Source organism: Melopsittacus undulatus, unplaced genomic scaffold, assembly GCF_012275295.1.
Source record: "Melopsittacus undulatus isolate bMelUnd1 unplaced genomic scaffold, bMelUnd1.mat.Z mat_scaffold_242_arrow_ctg1, whole genome shotgun sequence".
NCBI classification, from domain to species: Eukaryota; Metazoa; Chordata; class Aves; order Psittaciformes; family Psittaculidae; genus Melopsittacus; species Melopsittacus undulatus.
In genome coordinates this window covers 60,143-80,241 of record NW_022994180.1, presented here as the reverse complement: position 1 = coordinate 80,241, position 20,099 = coordinate 60,143, and positions in this window count along the sequence as shown.

Genomic DNA, 20,099 nt, shown 5'->3' with positions numbered 1-20,099 from the left:
CTACGATTGTGTCACTACAGGTTCACATTTGGTATGGTTTAACCATCAGCAATACTGACATTCATCATGTCACTTACAGTGGGTGGGAGTAGGGAAAGAGGAAAGAAGGGAGATGGGGAGAAAGAGAGAGGAAGGGAATGGAATACATAGGATGGGAGGAAAGTAACAAAGGCACAAGCTAAGAAATTTCTTATGAATAAATACTAAGAGTATAAGAACTAAGCAAACAAGAAGGGAGAAACAATTAGATAAAAAGCCCAGGCAGTGAAAGAGAAGAAATTCTTTCTTAAAAGGAAAGAGTGTGGTCTTGTGTTGGATTGAGGACAATAAGCACATCAATTGGTATTTTAAAAGTCCTGAAAAGAAGCTCAGAAATCTGTTTGTTATATAGGAATGAAACAAAGCAGTGAAGCCAAGGCAAAGAAAAAATATCATTCCACAGTTTGGAAGATGGAGGAGGGACTGCTCTCATTTTTGGGTAGGTTAGAAGATAGCATACAAAGCAAGCATTTTTAGAATTAGCACACTTATTCAAAGGGTACCAATATGCTAAGCATCTCTTAGCTTTGTTAGGAATCAAATTATCAATGGCTGGTATCAGGGATAAGACGTAGCTGGAAGTCACTTGCAATGGCAAGTGAGGCACAGGTGAGCAATACTCGCATCTGTCATGTCATGGAAGCCACACGAGGTTATGGCACAGCTGCTTGGTGGCAGCATAGGGTTTGTAGTCACTGGTTTGGAACGCCTCATCACTCACAAGCACCAAGTTCAGAAAACAACCATTCTGCCCAGTTTAAAGCCCTATGAAGTCACTAGGAACCTGTTTCTAGGATGCTGTTAATTCCTGCTTCAAATGAGAAAGCAGCAGAGACTAATACAAAAAAACCCTTGCTCTTACCAGAAGCCTCCATCCGCTCTCCTTCACCTCAAACATGCGACAATACAATGATTTTCAGTAGAAAAAGGAAACTGAGGCCAAATCTGTAAGCCCTCTTCAGCTACAAGCTATAAAAAACAGATTCCATTCCATTCCTCTCAACTCCCTGCCCCAACAAAGATCATCTTGAATCAATCTTAGCTCAACTGAGTACCACCACAAAATTAACGCAAAGAAAATGAACATTATATGTGGTTTCAGGGCCCAGAACACATCACAGCAGGAAGAATTTATCGCTGACCTTCACACCTACTGTCCCTTGAAGAACATGCAATAGTTGTTACTGCATAAAAAAATTATTTTCATTTGTGACAAACAGCAGAAATGAATAATTCTACAGTAATTTTTGCCAGTTTTTCACAACTAGGGTAACTATAGATGCTGGATATGGGATTGTTTTAGTTTAAAAGCTCAATTTCTCCTGAGCACCTCTTGGAGAAAAGAAGGGTTAAATGTATACTTAATTAAGTGACTTCACACGTTAGCCAATCATAGCATGTGCAGAAATCAGATGTGTTTGAAATGTTCATGATGAAATGCAAAACCACTATCACACTTTCACTTTTCAGTCAAGCTTGAAAATGAGTTTGTTTCTGTGAAAAATGTCACTAAGATACAAGCTTTTCTTTTTTTCTCTCTGTCTCTTTTCTTCTTTTGCATGAAAAGTACTTGGCAGCTAGCTTACAGGAATTCATATTAACATTAGCTTCATAAAGTGAGATTCGCGTTTCATGTTTTCAATGCACTGACAGCCATATTATCAAGTACTACATAAAGTGATGTTTGGATAAGGGAGAGCTGACAAAGCTGTCTGAATGAAGAGATTTTATGAAAGAAAATTAGTAAAACATTAAGCACACTTTAAACTTTAGCACCTTCCTGACAGAGAAAAGCACATTTCAAACGGTTCAGATTTTGGTTGTGGCCAAGTCAAACAGGAGGGAAAAACTTTCAGCTCTCATTCTTTTTGTATAGACTGATCAAGGTTTATTAAAAGATCTTAAAAAAACAGGAGTAAGTTCCATTCTATTCAAGCCATTGTTATTTGCACACTTATCACCGGTATAATTTCAAACAGCATTGCTTTTACCTGCCATAATGAACCACTGGCATTTTCTGTCCAGCAAACACAATAGCAGAGGACACTCCCTGATACCTTTATACATAAGCTGGGTTTATTGACACTCAAACCAAACAGGATTCTGTGCTCTAGTGCATATCAAAGCTGTTTGGAAAGCAAAGTTCTTTCTTCCAGAAAAGCATAGATGACTCACAAACTTAGGAAGTTTCTGCTTCAGACCCAAAGGGTTTCAATGAAAACTCCAACAGTTTCTTGAGAGAAAAACCATCTTTTTTCATCAACACACTTCACACTTGAAATCCTGTATCTCTGTTGGCAGATGTGCAACCGGCTTTACGAACATGTTTTACCAGCCCAACAGTTTAGTATGACCTCCAGTTGCCAGCTCTTATACCCATCAAGGTCTCAGTCTTCTTGTCTCGTGAAGAACCAAGGGCTCAGATTGAGGTTATTCCTGATAACCCACTATTCTCCCCTCACACATATTACACCCAGCTGAAGAGGAGAGACCAGAAGGGGAACCCTGTGGGGGAGTTCGGTACAAACCACCCCACCAGGTGAGAAAGATGGGGAGGTCTTCTCAAAACCACTTCATAGAGTCTCTGTATTACAGACCCTGGGTTCTTAGGGAAGACCTAAATCTGCTTGACCTCTTGGAAGGGACAAAACCAGAAGATTTCTGGAGGGTGAGGTTACATTCTGACAGAGGTACAGGATGGCAGCTCAGGGGTGACACACAACCGGACCTGCTGGTCATGAAGAAAGAAGTGACAGCCTTGGCCGTAATGGCCATGAAACAGCTGAGCTCAAAATCCTGATAGGAGCGAGAAGGAAACACCAGAGTGCAAACCTCAGACTTCTGGTGAGCAGACCTCAGCCTGTTTCAAAGAACTACCAATGGAGTCCCGTGAAAACGTGGCTCAGAAAGGTAAGTTCAGGCAAGCTGGCAGTTCTTGTAGGACCAGTATCCTCAGAGGGGAAGAACAGTCCCTTCTGGTACTTAGGAAAACAAACAGGCATACCAGGTATCAGGCTTGGCTAAACAAGGCTGGAAGGAGGAATTTCAAACATTGCTAGGCAGGTAAGTGAGGTGTTAGAAAACACAAGATAAATTGGAGCTGACATTTGCTAAGGACATCAAGGACAAGAAGCGCTTCTATTGCCACTTCAGCAGCAAAAGGCTGAAAAAAGATCATGTAGGACCTCTGCTGAATGGGGCAAGTGATTTATGTGACAGACACACAAATAGCTGAGATGGTTCTCATTGGAAGCATACCTATGGCTTGTAAGGCATCACAGGATGTAAGTTTAAGGGGGTTTATGCATTTTCAGATGCTCAACATCGACCACATTCAATTTTTTCTCTTAGTCGAGTGTTGCAAGTTAAACAAACAGCATACATTCAAGGTCTATCAAAAGGGAGAAATCTTTCTAATAATACTTATCTTCACAGTGGAAGCAACACAGTCCCTCTCCACAGGCAATATTAAACAGCTGTATCTTTAACACAGTTCATCTATAATTACTATAACCATGTAGCCCTGTCATTGCCATTGCTGATGGGCTGTAAGTTTTGTTCTGAGTTGACAAGCCTCAGTTCTGAGGCTTGTCAGGTCTGCTTAGTCCAGATTTCCCTTCACCTGCCTTTATCTTTGTTTTACTTGGTTTAGTGTGACAGCAGTTTCTCCTGCTGTTCAGGTGTCTATTGCTAATTTATTTTGTTTATCTTGGAGTGGTACAACCACAGTTGCATACAAAAGGCAGTAAGTTATGCCTTAAAATGAAATATTTATGACTCTAGCACACTAACATAGTGTAGAGAAACACAAGGCTGATACAACAGGGAGAAGCCTTGGGAAGTGAAGATACAGGATGTAGCATAGAGGAGTACTGGCACAGGAAGACGAGAGAGGGGATCCAGGCTTGGCAGTGGAGACTCCACAGCTCCAAACAGCTCAGTTTTTCATCAGTTAAGAACATGCAGTTCTTGAGCTGGACAAAACTGGTTTTAGAGGTAACAAAGAAATATATTTTAATATACATAAAATGTACAGTAATTCAGATGCAACCTGAGACAGTAGACCAATGAAAGAAAAATATAAAAGAAAAATATAAATATACAAAGATACAAAAACTATCTCAATTCTATCCAAGAGAGAGGAAGAAAATGCCAACATATTCACCATCATACTCCTCCTGGCAAAGGACTCCAGATGCTGACAACTCTGTCCCTCCCTACACATGTGTCACCACGCAAATTGACTAGGATCTAGACTAACAGCAGCAGGGCAAGCATAATGCCAGAAAAAGGCTAGAAACTAAATGTGTGTGGTCTATAGCAATTGTAAATGCATTATTATTCTTTCTGTTCTGGGTCAATTAAAATTCTGGACTAACAATGATCAGCTCTCAAGGCTTCAATTATACTAACAATAACTTCGTGGATTTACTTATAGACAAGGGGTGTGCTTTCTCCTTGCCCTCTCCCCAACCCCCCCCCAAAAACAAACAAAAAAGAAAGCTTTAAGTGTAACATTGGCTGGACTGAAAATAAAATGCCACCCGATGACAAATTCTGGTAGTCTGGATAGGAGGTGAAACGTGGAAACACACACTGAAACAGAGGTATTTTTAGGATAGGTTTTTAATCTACCACTTCAACGCTTTCATTCGCTCAGTCTTCCAATTTGGCATCATCTGTGCACTGCAGTTATTATTTGGGACATACACTAGATTATATTAGTTTGCAATCAGAAATCTATTTTGAGAGGAAATAATTGTATCAATCCAATTAGGGTTTGCCATATTTCTCTGATTTTGCAACACTTCACTGTGAAGAACAATGGGATATTTACTGTCTACATTCTGCTGATTATCACAGATTTTCACATATTGGAAAAGATACATTGATACAACCTCATTGGTATGCTCTGGCATCAGTGTGATCAGCCAGTCACTTTCCCTTAAAGTCGCAGTCATTGCAGCTCTTGCTACTGTGAAGTCTCACAATTAGGACTTTACTTTACCCATAAATAGAAAGTCATCTATTTGCCAAACAAATCTTCATGGGAAACTAAAGGCTGGGGATACATCTGCTGGGTTGGCATTAGCGTTTTAGCTTCCAGCCAATTAGGACAGAACAGTACCTTACATTATGCTAGGACATAAAGTATTGATTCCAAATAACAATCTGCTGGTTTCAACCTTAAAATGTCACCTCAACCTACCATTTCACAAAGCGAGATTCATCAGCTTTAACAGCAACAATCCCTCCTGCTACAAGAAAAGTATAGCAGCACTTAAACAACAATTGGACATGAATCTATTAAATTACAATGGATTTTTTTTTAGCTTTGCAAATTTATAGCCATATTAATACCAACTGAGTTCTGTACGAACAATAAATGCAAAAGGATTTTTTTTGTTCCCAATGATTAGCCACCTTTTGTAATGTGTGGCCATTTAATGCATATAAATTTCCTGCCTTGCAGATCAAATGTGAATTAGAGCACTAGGAGGCTGGCTTATATGAATAAGCTTTGATAGTTCTAATTATAAAACCAGCATATTATAATGGCACTTAAATTGTGCAACTCCTTTAATGTCCACATGGGTGAACTTTGTAAATTTAGTTGGCAAAAAACAGAATTCTTTTGTCTTTGTCACCACACTTTGCATGACAAGATTCATTATAAAGTAAGAATTAGAATGGCTGGAAACTTTCTGAACCCATGGATAAGATCTACCAATAGAGAATAAAAAAAGACTTTGAGTAGATGAAAGGTTAGGCCCTGCAATCAGAGAATCACAGCAATATCTGATTCAGGCACATGGGCACTAAAGCAGGATTCAAACCCAAATTCACCAATATCCCTCTACAATACAAGGGAAGAGTGATGCGCGTCCAGGGCTGTTCAGAGACCCACATGCTGCATGGGAAGGGAGCTGATATTGGGTCAGCGTGACCCTCATCAGTGTAGGCATCCCCCCCTCAACCCTCCTTTCCTTGCAACACCTCAGTCGGGCTGGCACATGGTGTGATGTTCCTGGCTTGGGATTCAGGGCAGCCCATCCTTCATGGTATGTATCTCCACAAACTCTTTCAAAGAACTGGACAAGCCTGTCTCTTAAACCTGGAAGAAAGAAGTGATAGCTTTTCCCTTACTCCTCCTCCCATTTTCAGCTTTGCTGTAAGCATTAGGTTTCTAAATAACTTCCTGATGGTTGGGAAGCTACAGCTCTCCCTAACCTACAAGCATTCCAACTTGGACTGTGAAAACAGGCACAGCTTATCTATTTTTATTTACTTAAGTAAGGCTTAGTACACCTTCCTGGGGACTAGAAACCAGCTGAAGAGGTCGTCCTCTGTCCCTCAGGAGTTCTGGGTTTTTTTAGCAGAATATAGATCCCACTCAAACGAAGGACAAGGGGGAATCCAAACCCCACTGTGAGCCCCAAACACAGCATAGGCTGTGGCTTGGTGGTAGGCTTGAAAGCCCTGAGGGAAGACCAGAATTCCATCAAAACTGTAGGAACAGCCCTACTCAATCTATTTCTAGCAGCAAGCAGAAGCTGAACTTTATGGATTAAAAGCAAATTAGATAATTCCTTCTATGTTTATAATACACAAAACCCACTTTATGTTACTTTAAAGCACTTTCCTTGCTCTTCTCCTAACCCACACAGGAACTGTAGCAAACCTATGTATTTCTGTTCAGCTTTCCTGTACCTTGTCATTCAGGAGTTCTGGAGATTCTCTCTGCTAGAAGATTAGAGAAACCCAACTGGATAAAGGAGCAAAGGCACAACACACCAGATGCCAAGTCTGGAACATCATTTCCTTAGTTTAACTGATGAAAAGAGACATTTTCCCTAACAAGATCCTTTGTATCTAATTGTGGCTGCTTCAAGGTTATAAAAACTCTTATCACATCGAGAGGGCAAAGAAGCCACAGAAAGCACCATGGAAGAACAAAGCATTATTTGGACTTAATCTTGGCAACATGCATTTTCTCCAAGGCCCTTTAAAACTCTGTAAAAAGGAAAACCCAACCTTACAGGGCAAGTATAAGGAAAACTGAGCTATTTTTCATTTTGTCATCTTGTATGTTGCCTTTCTTTACATTTCAGACTCAATAATGCAATTAACCCTGGCAGACATAAACTTGTTTTGTGAATTAAGCATTTACAAAATTAATTCTTCTGTTTCTATTTACCACATCCATAAATCTGGATGCCAAGAGAATGTTCTCATTCCAGTGCTGTCTTCTCCCCCGCTCCCCCTGCTTTTTACCAAAATTAAAACACCATCAATACTTCTGCTGTCAATACATGCAGTTGTAGAACAAAATGAGATTTGGTAAATTACTACATGGATAAAGCTAACACATGTAATGCACACATAAAACAGTGTACATTTTACCACCCCTAATTCCCAGACACCGCTATAATCAATTTAATGTCACAGCAAGGCCACTGGTGCTGAACTGTGTGCAACATTAATCCCTGGTACATAGGGAAAATTGAGAAATCCAGATGACAGAAAGTTACCTTTTGCTTTCCTATGAAGTTCTGCGATTCATGCTTTAATTGGAAAACCTTAGAATGTAAAAGTTCAAAACCCACAGAGATCAAAGATCTCATATTCCAAAGACTCTGCTTTACATTTAGCAAACCATTTCTTGTTCATGGTTAGTTTTACTATGCAAAGGACAACAGGGGGAGTGTAAAGGAGGAGACAGGATATTTTGGAAGAAGGCATTAGGAACAGATTAGAAAGTTTGCAAGAATGAGAGCATTATGTAATGAACAGATTTGTAGGACAGAATTAATCAATGTGTTAGTGGTACTATTCAGCTTTAAAATGCTTACTCATGCTAAAACAAACATCCAGATTCCCGGGGGATGGAGTCAGTTTTTATGGATTAATTACTTCATGGTGCCATGCTACATAAATGACTTACTGGGCAGTTTACTATTAAACAAATGAGGATTACATGACTTCATTACTGAAAATCTTCAATTTGGGCCCAATCTCAGAGGAGAAAATTCCTCATCTGGGGCCTTTAGAGCAGCAGCAGCACACAAATGAGAATTTTTCTGCTGTCCCTTCATTGGTCCAATAAAACCTCTCTTCTGGTCTCAGATTTTGGCATTATATACATGAGCTAAAATTCTGCAGCTCAGCCTAACTAAAAGACTGGAAAGATAGTCTCAGGCACACCATTAGGAAGGAAAAAAGGAAATCCCACAGAACCAGATAATCGTAACTGCAACAAAAAATGCTCTTAAAAGGAAAGAGTTTTGCAGACATCTGAGTTCCTCTGAAATTACCACCAAGTCTTTGGATATTTTTGTTTCCTTAGTAAAACTGGCTAACTAAATAGGGATGTGAATTCCTTGTCTTCCTCTTCCCCAAAGAAAAGGAAGATGAGGTTTCAGTTCAGAGATCATGCCTGAAAATATGGTAAGAAAATGAGAAGTGCCTGCTAGTGAGGAGGGACCACTGCATTATGAGTAATGATTCCCCCAGAACTCCTCTAGCAAAGTTTTCTACCTATCCAATATTTCTTTACGCCAGGGTCATCTGTGAGAAAGTAGTTACAATAGCAAAAATCGACTGTAGTCATAGAGACAAGATAGAGTATCAGAAATGGTATCATAAAACAGATTTTAAAGGGATTTAGAAAGGGATAGGAAGAAAGAGAGGATGCCCTGCATAGAAAAGAAAATGCATATGGGTTTCAGGTGCTGTATGATATGAATTCCTCTCAGTACTCAAACATATCATGTAAGAGAGTGACTCAAGCATTTTTTCACTGTAACCAGAACCCCTGGTCCCACATTCCTAAGGGAAGCCTTACCAAAATTAAGAAAACACAGTTGAGGCTGGACTACTTTTGGAAGCTCACCAAGTCATAGGTGCAGGAGAAAGAATTGAATATAGACTAGACCATGGAAACAGATCAAATAGAGTGATGACTGCAGGAATTATATGGAAGAACAAATACAGAGCTACTCACTTCTTTCTACAAAGGAAGTCACCATGCCATTGAAACACATAGCAGTAATGCTTGTCCAAATAAGCAGTTTTTGCTGTTCTTAAAAAGAAGGGGTGTAACAGTGAACACAGGCAGGAAGGAGAAGATGGCCAGTTCTAATGGGATTGTTGATAGGACAGCCTCTAAATGAACTTGAAATGCACTTTACAAGGCATTTTAGGCAGAGAGACCAGCATGTGCTGTTCTGATCCTGACTATCCCAGCAAAAAGTAATTTAGGCTTGGATCTTGCTATGATGGTTTTTGCAGACATTTCTTTTAAAGGAACTGATTGTCTTGTATCATGTGAGTGGAAGGGGCACGAGTAAGCTACAGTCTTCCCAGCTTCTATGAATCACACCTGCTAGTTCTGTTGCCTAATATGCCTGTGGGAAATGAAAAAGAAAGATAGAGTGAAAATCTCCCTACCCCTAACTTGTGAGACTTCTATTCTAGTCCTGAAAATGTAAAGAACTCACAGGGATTAATGTTTTTTGTTTCATTGATTTTTTTTGCTAAAATTAAGAAGATTTTCAACTGTATGGGAATTTTAAGTAAATGGAGTTGTGCCAACAGAGGAGTGCAATCAAGATTATATTTTCTGTTGATGGTTTATTTAAAAGGGAAGGAAAAACTTACAAACAAAAAAACACAGGAAAGAACAACACATTACTCTATAAAAACAACAACACATTACTCTATAAAAACGGTAAATAACTTCTTTCATATTCTCTTCTGCAGATATTATGTAGGTTTTGGCAGCAAAATTTGTTTGCATTTGGTAAAAACAAAATTCAGCAGCGAAAAGGAGAAAATCGATTTGATGGTTCTGTCCTGAAATTAATTTTCTCAGTTTGTCTCCTAAATACAGACTTAGCAGAACACCTGCGTGGAAAAATACTCAGTGATGAGCCATGAGTGACTCAGAGGCTGGACCACCACACTGGCAGCCCTCACGTCCACAGCAGGGAACTTGCAGCTTAGAGCTGGGTGGCCAGGCTTCCTGTTCACCTGATGAAAGGAGATGAGGACCTCAGGACAAGATTTGCCAGTCCAAAGGTAACGGGGGGAAAGCTGCTTGAAGGTCAGATCAGATTCTTTGATCACAGGTGAAATGAGGGCTCTCAGCCTAGGCAGCTGATTCCTACCCTTTGCAGTACTTGCAGTGCTCACAGTTTTACCAAAATAAATCATCATTTTCAAAACTCATGCCAATAGAGCTGGGTATTGCCATTCTAACAGTGCGGAGCAGCCACTGTCAGATCATGGCCCAGCACCTCTTTCAAAGTCCTGCCCTTTCCCACTCTGAAATAAAAGGTTCCCAAGAGGAGAAGGAACAGACTGAAATGTTCCCTGATCTGCTGGAATATTCAGGTTATTAACAGTTCTGTTCAAACTCAGGCTTCAATTTTTTCTCCTCTAACAAAGACGACTTCAAAAGTTTACTGGATCAATGCGCAAAGGCAGAAGAGGATGTGCAAGCATCTTTCCTCAAACACAAACTATTTGGTTGCTGACAGAAGGTGCTTGTGGGGTTTTAAAATACCTTTGTGTACCTGATACAAGGGTTTTAATCAGTCAAACAATTGAAAACCTTGTACAACTGTTAAAGTCCCCAAACAGATCATGTTCTCTCTTTTTTCTATGAAAATGGAACAGGAATTGTACATGAAGAAGAAAAACAGCTCTCAACAAATGTTACAGAATGACCAAAACATGTTATTTATCTGTAAGTCTCCTAAAGCAAGCTAATAGCTACCATTCTATTTTGTGCACTTCATACCAGCAATCAGTAAAAGATGCAGGACATCCCTTATTGGATTAAAAGAGTTCTAATGTGTATTTTATCAGCAGATGGAATTAGCCTGCAACACATAAATGGGCCCTTCTATAGTCTCTTTCAAAACAAAAACCCCAACAAAACTAAACATATGTACATGTTTATAACTGCTTTGTTCTAGAGAAAGAAAAAAGTCCTGTATCAGACTGTAGTTTTCCAAGGGCTTTTCCTTTCATATGACTTTCAAACAGCCACCTCCCAACATGCAGAACGTTGCCAAGGAAATTAGGAATGATGGTAAATCACAGCATCTTTTATTCGTCCCAGGCAAAAGCAGAGTAAAACTCATTCAAGCAATATTTTTTCTCCCTTTACTCAGCTCTAGGTCTGTCCTTTCTCCTTCATTAGTGAACAGCTTCAGGAGTATCTTTGACTTCTGTCCCTGTTTCTTTCTAGAGACATAATCCATGAAGTGCCTTTTCAAACTACAGGAACTGGACTAGGCACTGTGCAATAGTGGTATCCAGGATTACATTCAATCACTGTGCACTTCTCGACTTCAGCCGCACCGGCCAGTCTTAACCTGGTACAAATAAATTTCCAATCCTGTTAACACTGCAGGATTAGTTTGGTACCTGACAGTGCCAGATCATAGTCTGTCCTAGCGGAACAATCTTACTGAATGTTGCAGTCGTTCAAATCTCTCCGGTGTGATCTTACTCACACTGAACAAGATTGACAGATCTTTGGCTAAACTAAACTAAAGCATGTCATGACTAAGGAAGAGAATTCCTGGTTTTATCCTCTGAGCCCGCTTTAGGCTTGGTTTCAAACTGCTGGATTCATCATTAAAATATAAATATGCATTTGAAAAAAAAACCAACAGGCTTTTAAGCAGACAAGTCAGAAAGCACAAAATGACATTTTATTGGAAAGGCAGGTGAGATCCAGCTTTCCAGGCTCAGCTATGTCACAGTTAGTAAACAGCACAACAGAACTCAGCAGTAAATGCTAATCTGGTATGGAGATAAATGCCTCAGGCAATAGTAATAAAATGCCCTCACTAACAAACGTGTCTGCTCTGGATTCTGGAAAAGTTTACACTTCAGGGGGAAAAAAAGAAAAAAGAAGAAATAAGAAGAAAAACCAACCCCCACCTATGCTCATTGCTGATGTTCCTGCATCCATTAAACCTGTGGTTTTCCAGTCAACGTATTCTAAACTCGCCAAAGACTCTGTTTTCTATAAAAGTAAAGCCAGCCTCCCCCCAGTTCTCTGACAGAGCTCATGCTCTCCTGCATGGATTATTGAACACTGTACCTGAACAACTGATCCTTGCCAAAGCCCCTGCTCATGCAAAACTTTGTCAGAAGGAATTTGTGCCAGTAGTGTTGACCCTGTCCTGATCCATGCTCTGTCCAGGCAGTGAGAACCTGGTTTAGTCTGACTGAACATCCCATCTGACAGCCGAGGAGAGGAAAAACGGACAGGTCTGGCTGATGGTCCTGTGCGCTAGGATGGAGCTGCTTCCCTGAGAGTCTCCCCACAAACTGGATGTGAGCATACAAACACTTTAGCTGTACAAGCCTAAATAGGAAGGTCCCTGCATGCTACTAAGAGAGCTTATAAAACCCCTCTTTCCTTACAGTTTCTGAAAGAAGAATGGGTAAGAAGTCTGTAAAAGAAAACCACATTTATGTTTTCAAGGCCTGATAGTTTATTTGACAGCTTTAAAATCTGCTAAGAATTCATAGCAATTTTTCTCTGAAGTGAATCTATTAAAAATGTGAAATTTGAGATTAAATTGGAAAATGAGATTTTCATATTGATGAAATAAAGCTGTTTTGCTGAATTTGCATCCCTTGGAAAAGATCAGTTCCCTTGTTAGAACTTAAAAGAAACGGCAAATGAAAGAGAAAACCCAGCTCTACAAATCCTGTTAGATGATGAACGCAAATAAATCTACTCCTTTCCTTTCCTGAGTACCACAGCAGCATTATTCTTGGTGTCACAAGGTGGTGCTCTTCCTTTCAAGTAATCTGTTTCACCCTAAAAACGACCCCCATTAACTTAAAGAGGAAAGCACACTTTGTGATTTATCCACATACACTGTCTTTGTTACTGAAAATGAGAAGCATCTCATCTATAGCACTATTTTGGCACAAAGATGCACAATAGTCACTTTTCTTTATAGGTGACATGCATGTTAACCTGGACATGGTAATCCATGACCTGCACCAAACTATTTTATAGTCTGAAGAACCCCAGATTACTTAAGTATTTTAAACTTGCAGTTTTGTGGTTGTTTTGCAGGAAGTTCAACTTACCTAAAAATTTCAGCTCTCTACAAGTGATGTTTTAATGATTTAAGCACCAAACCTATACATGCAATCAAGAATGAAATCCCTGAATTATTTTATACTAAATCTACTTTATTCTATGCTCATGCTACTTGTTCCAATTTTGGTATAGCAAAGATTTTTGTACTGAACGTGTTTAATTGTACTGAAGATATCAAGGAGAAGTTACTGGGTTTGATAGCTAGGTGTAGAGCGTTGTGATTTTTGGTACCCACTAATGCATTTGGAACTTGAGAGTATTAATTTTGCCCACTCTAATCAATCCTGTAAAAATTACTAGAAGCACAGATGTGTGTCCCCATCAATCTGATTCTTTGGAGATCAACAGGATAAATTACATCTTCTTTACAACTGCCACTAATCTCATAAAAGTAATACTGTATCACAACTCACAGCTGGGTGGTTTCTTCAAATTCACAACTCATAATTCTAGAGAAAGTTCCATGGTCACAGAAAGACAGTATGGCTGGGGCACTAATTACTATCATAGCATCATTCAGGTTGGAAGGGACATCTGCATGCAATATAGCATCTAACTAAGAGATTAATGATTACTGAACCTCTGGACTAAAACTGTAACTCCAAATAATGCTATATTAAACACAAATAATGCTATATTAAACACAGTGGTGTTAGCAACCACCACTCCTAGGGCCAGATTCCTCTTGATGTGCATCCATGTATTCACTCTGCCTTTGAAGGCATCACTGTGGGTGGCTGCAATCAACAGCGTGTGTCTGGGGGCTGCCAGGGCTGAAAATGCTATATTAAACACACATAATGCTATATTAAAGACAGTGCTTGCCTTATATCCATAAGTTATAAAGTGAGAGAAATGGCTAATTACATTACTGTTTAAGTATGACATTAATATATTAACTGATGACACAGCAAACACGTAAGCTAGGCCAATTGCAGCCAACAAAAATAAAGCACTGCCAAAAGCCAGGGACATTGTGGAAAAACAGGGCACTGCAGGTAGCAGATGACACATAGCAGGCGGCTGCATGCAGTGGGGCAGGAGAAGGAGTGGTGCTGAAGGAGGACAGGTAAATTGAAGTCTTCCACTGCCCATCAGTACTTGAATTGTTCACCTCTGCTCCAAGGACCCCAAAGCATGAAAAAACATGAAAACATCATTCCCCCATATCTGAGGCTGAATTACATCTAAGCTCAAGGTTTTGAAGCACTGAGCCTCTCACAGGAAGTGTTCAGGGCTTCAAAAGCCCCTGAGTCCTCAGAGAGGACCAGCTCATCAATATTTCACCTGTCAGAAAATCCCCAGTTGCTCTACTGCTTCTAGGGACAAGAAGTGTGTTGTGCTTATTTGTTTCCTCCTTCATGTGCCAATTCCTCCCATTCTACACAGGCTGTCCCAGCTAAGAAGGAGCATGCACCACACAGATCAGCATCCTGGCATATCCAAATGCTTCTGGATTCGCCATTGGCATCTACGATACTATTACCTGCCAACAAAACAAACATCCCTAGCATTTTGAAAACTGAAAGCAGATGACAGCGTGAAACAAACAGAAAATAACAAAATACGTATTAGTGAGCAGCAAATGAAGTGACTGCATTGGAGAAGCTCACGTTTAATTTATTAAAACCCTTCTGCTTTTTCATATATAGGGGATCTGCTGTGGAATTCCCAACACACTGCACCAGAGCTCTGTGGCAGCCAGGGCCCTGCTGCAGAGGACAAGCTTACTAGCTGTTTTGGTGCCTTGAGACCTGCTCTTTAGCAAGGCAATGTCAACAGAAGCTTCTACTGCCCAATGCAGCCCTTACTATCTGGGGAAACCATTACTCTGAAAAGTCCATCTCAGAGCCATTACATTTAGTTAGAAACCAACTTTGTTCCTGTGGAAAGCTCTTTCTCAGCAGATCCGCTGCATTATCCAGTATGTCTATAGGATTTAGGAGGATCCAGTATGGGCATGGGAGTTTGCTGCCATCTTCAGTGAAACATGTGGCACTCTGCAACTTTCACACCTTAAGAGGAAGAGCTACATGTGAAGACTGTGGCTCACTAAACTTTAAATTGGACTATGCCACCATATCTCTGAGGCTGGTATGGACCACGATATCCACTCTGCAGTCACCACTGGCATTAGAAGAGTTGCACAGCAGTAATCCAGACAGGAACCCAGGAACAGCTGGTTACCTGCGTGTCTACCAAGCATCTCCAGAAAAGCAACATTTTAGGCTTAAAAACTGCTAAACAAAGGGAGGGTTTCCTCCCAGGCTCTCACTTTTCCAAACTATCAAAAAACCCAACCAAAAATAGCAGAAAAAGTCCTCTTATAGCTCACTACATTGCAGTTCCAAAACCCTCAGAAATTCAGGTCCTTGATTTGACATCTCTGAAAATCCCTGGTAAAGGCAAAATGTGTTAGCAACCACCACTCCTAGGGCCAGATTCCTCTTGATGTGCATCCATGTATTCACTCTGCCTTTGAAGGCATCACTGTGGGTGGCTGCAATCAACAGCGTGTGTCTGGGGGCTGCCAGGGCTGAAAAGGGCGTTTTGAAAGAATGAATGCATGGAGGACTTGGCTGAAATTTGGGATCTTTCACCCTTCAACAAACAATGAAGCAATGGGGATATTGACACAGCTGCCTGAGCAAAGGACAGGAGCCACCGTTGCCAATATATTTTCTCCTCCAGAGGCAGGTAGAGGAACAAATGCACTGGACATAATTAGTTTTGCAGTAGAAAACAAATCAATTGAAAAAGCAAGTTTTCAATCCTCTATCTAACACAATAACAGGAAGCATAAAATTGATTTTGGTTTGAGGTGGATTGGTCTCTGCCACGTGGTATGTGTGGGGCTTGCTTCACTTTATTTTTTCCTGTCCACAGGGTGACAACTTCAAATGAGTTAAGGCTGTTTAAAAAGCCTTTCCTTTGTACCTGTTAAAGATGCTCCTAACAAAACTCTAGGGCTCGATTTAACCATCAAAATCCCAGAGACTGTGGCCCTGGGTCCACAAAGAAACATTATAAGGATCCCATGTACCTCTTGAGATATATCCTCAAGATAACCCTCAGTACAGCAGTCAAATCTCATTAAACAATCGTTCCAACAGAAAGGTAGCAAGCGCCTTCAAAAACTCTCACCCTTTCAAGCAGCTGAGGCATGAACAGTCAGCCTTTTTAATAAACTGTCAACCTATGTTTTTTCCCCAGCATATCCCAGACAGCTGCTGGATTCAGTCTTTTTGACCAGACAGGAAAGCAGTCATGCACTACAGAGAACCTTAATTCTGGCCCCATGTTTGGCAATGACTTGGTTCATGTATCTTGGTGCTGCTCTGAATGGGGTTCTTACCCAAAATGGGAACGTTTAGTACCAGTCCCTCTGAAACTTTCTCTCTCAGCAGCTATACAATGTCATATACTGCCAGATGACTTCACCTCTCACGCTCTGCCTGTCTTACAGCTCTTGAACTGCCTCCACCCCACGGGAAGGTCAGGCACATTCATCCCCATCTCATACTTTTTTCTCGCTCTAAGTCTGTATCAGTATTTTGGAAGATTCAATCAGAGGAGGAAGCACAGAGCAGGAGAGATCAATAATTGATTATGCAGCTTCTTCCTCTCTCTAAGCAAATGATTTACATCCACCATAGCAGTTTAGTAATCTCCAGCAAGGTTCCTGTGGATCTCCAGCCTAAATAAACTTCTATCAACCAAGAGGCTGGACAGTAGAGGAGGTGGGGACAAGCAGTGATCAAAAGTATTAATTTTATCACTTTTTAATGACAAAGCAGCAAACAGCAGAAGTAACTACAACACAGGGTAATTATGTCCCCAATAAGCAATTCAGCTGTTTCAGAAAAAGTTTGTCTAGAACATAAGACTGTATATTATAGAATAGATATTACAGACCACTATCAAAAGATCATTTGAGGGTACTGATGAGACTGTTCATTTCCAGAGTACAAGACGATCAAAGAAGCACACACAGCAACACCGTGGCATTAAATCATCAGCAACAAAAAAACAAACCAAAATATGCAGGATAAATCCAGAAGTCAGAATGAACTCTCCAATACAGAAGCATACCTGGAACCAGTCTGTTATTTCATGTGCACTATAACTATGTTGTGCACAACAGAGATCCTCCCAGGCTGATGCCAAGCCTCAGTTCAGAATGCAAGGAGCAGGAGCTCACCTTCCTGCTGTTCAAGGACATTGCTCAGGAGCAGCACCCCCCCACCGAATGCTGAAGAAATAGCCTTGTCTGAACACGTGAACTCCTGCAGTGTTACCAGACACTTGGGATCGTCACTGGTTCCTGAGCAGTCACAAAGGCAACGTGTTTATTCCCAGAGCCTGTCTATCCTTTTAACACCTGGCAAAATCCCACGTGCTCTCACCCATAGTGCCAGTCCTGACTTTACTCCCTGGCTTTGCTGGAGCCCTATTTCTTCATCTGCACAGCCCTGCTGAAGGAAAAGCAGCCAGCTGTGGCTTCCTGAGGATTCTCCTATTTGCCAATGAGAAAATAGGCCAAGTTACAGCTCCCTTCTTGTCAAGCAACTCCTGAAAAAGCAGACACCTATCTATATCATAAGTTTCTCAAGTGGCCTGTTTCATCTCTTGCCATCCCATACTTCCAGTTGAGTTTGTCAAAGTCCAGGTTTCCTAATACATAAAGCAGATGTTTCATATATCACACTATATGAACTCTAGTGGGCTGCCCATGTATTTGTATGTGTACTGTAATAATATGAACTGCACAAAAATACACATTTCTGGATTGTTTTCTGTCACTACACACTTCCACAAGATTAGAAATGAATGATCATCCTACATGCATCACACACCCCGAGCTGCTCCTGCTTTCTCTCAGGAATTACACTAAGGACAGATCCCTTTGTGGTTTGGGTTTGGTTGTTTTATTATTTGGAGGTTTTTTATTTAACAGCTTCTGCTGCTATTCTCTGAGGACGTAGGCAGTGTGATAGACATAGTCTGCATGGGAAGATTCTCAGTGACTTAGGTCTTAAAACTTAAGAGTAATACTTTGAACATGGCTTGCATTAAACCTCATCTACATGCAAAGCATTAACACTTAAAACAAAAGAAATCCAAAATATCCATTCTGTGAGAGATTCCAGTACCTATTTTTATCCATTGTCAGACTGATTCCATATATTCCATACAGACTTCATCTACTCATTTCCTTGTATTTTCACAGGCTAGAAATCAAGCTAATAAATATTCTGCTTTAATACTTTTGAAGAAAAAAAACCCAAACATATCAACATTTAAAAAAAAAATTTAAAAAGCACCATATTGTGGAAAGCAGCAGCTCCTGAAGGGGTTCATACATCCCTTGAAGGGGATTTAAATGTGGATAGCTAAAAATACGTCCAGGTAAGTACAGGGGGAGAAATATAATGAAGTTTGGGACTAAACACCAAGGAAAAATTCCCTGACCACTGCTTAGCATCTCTCCAACAGAAATGAATGCCAAGCTATCAACACTTATATTTAAACACAGGTTTGGCAAAGCACAGACAGATGCTCTTTTGGGAACAGTCGTACAGTGGCAAGGCTGCGGATGCTCTCACAAACACTTTTAAGAGCGAGACTTTGTGATCTTTAGGATACTAAATCAGAAAATTTATAACATTTCCCTCCTATGAGATAAAAACCAAAGGAGCCATGCCAAATTACTGTACCATATTTGCAAATATTTGAATGCAATTTATGCTGTTATCCTTGTCTATACTCCCAAGGAGCCACAGCGTCTTTTAAGCTCTTTCTTCTTCAGGTACAGTGGATGCAGCCATCCGTGACAAATTTGTGTTTTCTCTTCTGAGAATATACCGTATTCCTCAGTGGCAGAGAAGTGAATGGAGTTGCCATTTGCAAGATAGAAATGTTTACACCCAGACAGCAATTAAATCTGGTTTGGATGATAATGTTATAAATGAAATGCTAATAAGTACTGTAAATGGCCATGTAACCACATCCCATCATTTGCCAATTACTGGGAGGAGAGGGGAGGAGCTGAAAAGCAGCTGTAGAGTAGATGACATACTACTTTAAATGAGCAAATGCAGGTACTGTGCAATGCACAGCCCTGACAGCATCATTTTATAGCAGGAATTCAATTTTCCAAGCAACATCTGATTTCACCTTTTATTATCATGTCAGTAGTAATAATAATTTGCTCTGACACTGGCATTTTCTCAGAAGGATCACCAAGGGATTTATAAAGCCGAAGCAGGAATTCCAAAGAAGCTGGAGAGCACACCTACTTCAGCAACTGCAGAGCGCTCAGGGTGGCTTTGTCTGGGCTCCAAGGCTGCCACGCAGCACCATACACTGGAAACTGTTTAAATGGTTTATCATATGATTGTGCCCGAGTGAGAGGCCCTTAAACAGAATTTATTTGTTCTACCCCTGTGCCTAAATGCCTTCTGGACTGTCAGTTTTTCTACCACCTCAAGGGGCAAGTTTAGCCAGCTCTCAGTGGCTACAAGGACTTACCTTCTGTAATGGCTTAGTCTTCACTGTCAGGGGACTTCGGTAAAGTTATTTCCAGATGTTGCAGATTAAACCAATTCAGGCTGTGAACTGCTCTGCACATGAAACGTTCTTAAATAAACTGGACTTAGGCCACAGAAGACCCACCTCATGGGACAGAGTATGAACCACACACTGAACTATGTGGAACTACTCTTGACCCCATTATAGATGTGGGTAAACGAAACCCAAAGTCCACATCTGACCTCTTTTCCAAACCAAGCCTTCTCCCAAGGAGTCACACAAGGCCCTGAATCCCTTCTGCTGGCACTCCTCATTTGCCACAAAAGCCATTCATCAATTCTGATGGCCAAAGGTCAGAATTCCACTTGGCCTGGGACACTTGTGCATC